At 39.6% G+C, this 4,665-nt stretch overlaps 1 protein-coding gene across 1 annotated transcript in view; it reads right to left on the bottom strand.

The window, feature by feature from the left end:
• LOC146194603 (uncharacterized) overlaps window positions 1-4,665 on the bottom strand; it is a 43,147-nt gene that overhangs the window by 29,496 nt on the left and 8,986 nt on the right. The window lies entirely within an intron of this gene.

The raw sequence follows: 4,665 nt of genomic DNA, 5'->3' as shown, positions 1-4,665 counted from the left end.
CTGTGGGAAAAAAAGTGAAAATCAGTCACTAAATGATTAACATCTGTCAATTGCAGGGTATGCACAGGATCTGCACACGAAGGTCATGGAGCGGTGTTCCCTGCTTCCTAGCTTCAAAGAAGTCATGAAACACACTCAACCAAGAGTGGGATCTACATATTCAAAAAGTGTGCAGGACAGACCAACCAGGGCAGACCTGGTAGAAGCCCACAAAAGACATTTTGCGAAGACATGATGAGGCTACTGTGCTTCAAGTAGCTGTGGGAAAAGGGTCGGACATGGACCACAACATCTCAAAGCCATCATCGCTTTCAACTTGACTGTGATCTCTGGAGGAAAAAGGCCTCTATTGTTGACCTTAGAATGAAGGCATTCTGAATAATCACTACGCACAATGGCACTTCAGGTACACAGGGGCTAAAGTATGAAACGATCTGCACTAAAAGGTTTGCTCCTTTCAGAACTAACACAAAGTGGCACCAAAAAGGTAATTATTGGTGCATTTGTGTTAAATTTGGCCTCACTATGGAAACAGTAAATAACATATAGAGGTATGTGCTGTATATAATTATACCCAGGATATGATGTAATTCTTTTGTGTTGTTTTACTGCACATTTTTCGCTGCTGCTGTTTGAACTCTACAGTGCCTTTTCCAGTGTTTTTGTCGGGACAAATTTATCAACATTGTTTATGTTATGAAAGAGCATAAGAAATTATTTTTTTACCCTCATAGGAATACAAACTATGCATTGTAAGTGTAGTAGTAGGCTGGTTAACCTTACTGATTTGATTGCATCAGAACCCCAATTCGAAATCACTTAATACAGTGCTTGAGGTGGGAAATGATGTTCTTGGGCTACATTCTACATTCTTGGGCTAGCCACAAGAATGTAGTTTCCACAATACTGACTGACAATGTGAGAACTGACTATATATATCGCTACAAATTAGGACTTTTGGCTGAAGCTCCTCAGGCTAAATTTGTCAGGCAATACCCGTCTCTAAGTAGGTCTGGTCATAGTATGTGAAGTCCTCTGGTAATCCAGTTTTTTCAAATTTTTGTAAGGCTCACTCGCTTGCACGTTGATCTATGGACCATGTGTGAGCTACATATCATAGTGAGTGTTCCATAGGATGTCTCATCTCCTCCCATGTTCCTTAGGCTCAGCATGCTTGAGTGTGGCGTGCTGCTGATGCCCGAGTGCAACTCTTTACTCAGGAGACACATCATATATATGTTTTCTGCAAAATGATGAATCTCGGGTAGCAACGCAAATGGCTTGTAAAGGAAGGCCATTCATGGAAGCTTTTATCAATTCTCAAGAATGGCTCTTTGTTTGTTGCTCCATGGCAACCTATTCTTGTTAGTATTGCAAAATAATGTACAGGGTCGCTCAACGTGAAAGTGAACAAAGTTTAATCATTACAATAAATGACTAAGAAACCTGCCCCTGCATGCAAAACAGAAATCCTCTTAATGTGCAATAAACAAGAGCCAACAGACTAACAAATAAGTGACGAATAAAAGCATATTTTTGTGCAAACAGGCAACTGCCTTTCATACTGAGCTATTATGCACATTCCTTATAGTGCATATTTTTATTTCCCCTGCAAGTTATCGCTATTTTGTGTGTATTATTAGCGTGCAATTCCCTTACTGTATGCTCTACCCAGCCTGCAAGTTGTACTGAATGCGAAAAGTTAGCCTCTTTTTGTTTTCTAAATTCTGTCTGTCGTTTTATCACCACATACACAAATAAATACCATAAAAGAAATGCAAAGTAAGATCATATGCACAATTCTTGAAGTACTAGTCATTGTGTTTTTATGGGCCAGCACACCTTAGAATTTCTAAATGAGCCTTTGAATTTTATGACACTTAACAACAGTGTATTATATTCATTTTTTACATTGTTCTCATTATCAAATTTACAGCAATGGAAAATAAGATAACTTGAATCGCTGAAGGGTGTATTGCTTGCAATGTCATTAATGTGCTCATTAGTCCACTTGCTACTCATTTTCTAACTAAAGGCAAATACTAACTGATGGGTCAGCTATCAAGCCATGAGATAAATACTGCATCTCTGCCAGGCATTAACACAGTGAACACTGGGCATGCACAAGAGATTTTGAAGCTGGTTCATTTGATACAAAATGTCATGTAAGCAATGTGGTGCCTGTGTGTAGGTACTACCATAAGGCTGTGCCATAGTGTATTCCTTATTTAACAACATGCTTATAGCAACAAGAAAATAGCCTTTAGTTCCTTTTCGAACAATTTAAGCAGGCAATTAGGCATTTTTACTGGGCTTTAAATTATATTTCCCTAATATCCATGTAAGAGAATACTCATGAAAATGCTTTAACATACATTGCCATAGCCTCTCGAATGCAAGCAGCGCAACCTAAGGCTCATTTTTTCTCTTTTGTCAGCCCCAACCTCTAATGAATGCTACTGTTCAAAGCCTTTTTGCTTGTTTGCATGAATATCAGCAGGCAAGTGGAGAAGAAAACTACCCTTGCCCCCCCCCCCCCCCCCCCCCCCCCGTTTCCAAGCTGCCTCCTTCATTCTCACTTCCTTATTTTGCCACTGACATCAGTGACAGGAAACTGTCTGGAATGTTTATTTTAACCTTGATTGCCCCCCACCCCTCACACACACGAGAAAATCCTGCCGATGCCCGTGCAATGGATGAGTGCTCAAGATTTACTAAGCTATGGGAAAGGACCTCTTTATCCAGCTTATTTTGCACTACCACAGTATATCAGCATTCTCCACTTTCCCTTTTTTGGCTGCATGAGATAGGTAGAGAGAGGCTACATCACTCCTCTATATAAAACAATGACTTGTGCAGTTATATATCGTTTTACCAAAGCTATTGGCTTCCAAAGAGGGCTGGCCACCTTAAATAGGTAAAACAAATTCGGTTGAATTCGGTTGTCACTGTCTAAAAAAAAATGTAATTTCATGCATGCAGAAAGTTTGTTTATATTTTCTGATTTTCAAAGGAATTATACTAAAACAATTTTATTTTCATTGTCTCTTGATGTCACACATATGCAAGTGCATAAGAGGAGCACTACAAAAAGTCCTGTGGTCAGGACTATCAGGATCAACCTCCTGTTAGCATGTCAGCAAAAATTTGGAAATGAGGCAGCAAAATAAAGAGTACACAGTATTACAATTCAAGCAACTGCGATTCCTGAGGCTTCAAACCAGTGTATAGGCTCTATGCGGAGGGACCACTCGAAACCAAAACAAAGCAATGTTCCATCGCATCATGTAGGAGGGGTTGGACAAACAGTTCGGAGAGATGCTTTCTACAAGGGAGCGCCCATAACGAGTACACATCAAAGGCAGATAGATAAGTGCTTGCTGAAAGTGTGCGCTTATTAGGTAGGAGTCCCTTTAAAGCAGCAGGGGACACGGGTCTGTGAGGGTGACCATGAACTTGAACAAGCTGAGAAAGTTCAATGACTTAGGAGCAAGAGCATTTAAAACTCGGAACAGGTGAAAGAGATGAGCAAGAACATGTCGAACATAAAAAAGCTGAGAAAAATGAGTGTCTAATGAGCAGAAAAAGCAGAGGAAATGGAGAATCACACATGTAAAAAGGACATCGAGGATTTCGTACATATGAGCAAAATGAAAAGATGGTGGATTTTTATACTGATAAGAAAGGCAGACGCACAGGAGCCCAGGAAGTCACTAATTAAGAACATGATTAAAGCAAAATTTTGTAGGAGTGCTGCAAAAGGAGTAGCAAGAGCAAAAACACAATAGTAGGAGTGGAAGCAGGCTTCGGCATTTTGGAGTAGCTCCGGGAGCAATAATAAAGCAATTTTGGAGCTGCTTTGGTGCAATAAAATGAGAGTTTTGGAGCATGTTTCGTCAGATACCTTTAACTGCAATTTTCTTTTCCTGACATACAAACAAATCCAATGCTATTCCTTTTTATTCAATGTTCAATGCTTTGTTGACTATGCACATATCTCTAATGGCACAGCACAAATAGCCGAAAAATGTATATCAGATGAAATGAGCAAAATTTGGAACCGCCATGAACACAGTGCTTGCTTTTATACTTTTAATTATTTTGACTTGACAAATTCGAAAGTGGGGCCTCCCACTTTGACGTGCTCAAGAACTGCCACTAGTTTGGAGTTTGCCTCTTTTTTCGTTTGAGCAGCGATGGGGCTACTTCAATTTCAACACATTGGTGACAGGCTTTGTATGGCTTTCCAACACTTTTGAGATCATTTCTAGTGATAAGCATTTTCAAGACATCACCCGCATAACACTTCACGTATAGCTTTTGTAGGCTTGACATGCTTGTTAGTAAGAAAGAGGATGCAAGGTGAAATATCTACTTGCTTTCACAGCAGAACCATTAGAATAATGCATGTCATGCTTTGTAGCCAGGCAGATTTCCTAACACCTCATGGTAGTTCGTGGTATCTGTTTCACCCACTGGTTTCGCTTCTCTACCTACTAGTGATTCAAAAGGTGATTTGTCATGTGCATCAAGTATATTTTCACAATTTAAATGAGCTTGTGGCTCATTTAAATATACTTGTGAACAAATCTTTATTCTGTTCCATAATTTTCCAGCTGGCGAAAATTTTATATGTATTAGGACCTGCACAATATGCACGATATT

Source organism: Amblyomma maculatum, chromosome 3 (genome assembly GCF_055883805.1).
Source record: "Amblyomma maculatum isolate TAMU_Amacu chromosome 3, ASM5588380v1, whole genome shotgun sequence".
In the NCBI taxonomy this organism is placed as follows: Eukaryota; Metazoa; Arthropoda; class Arachnida; order Ixodida; family Ixodidae; genus Amblyomma; species Amblyomma maculatum.
The sequence above is the reverse complement of the archived record's forward strand: the minus strand, read 5'-3'. Positions and strand labels throughout refer to the sequence as shown.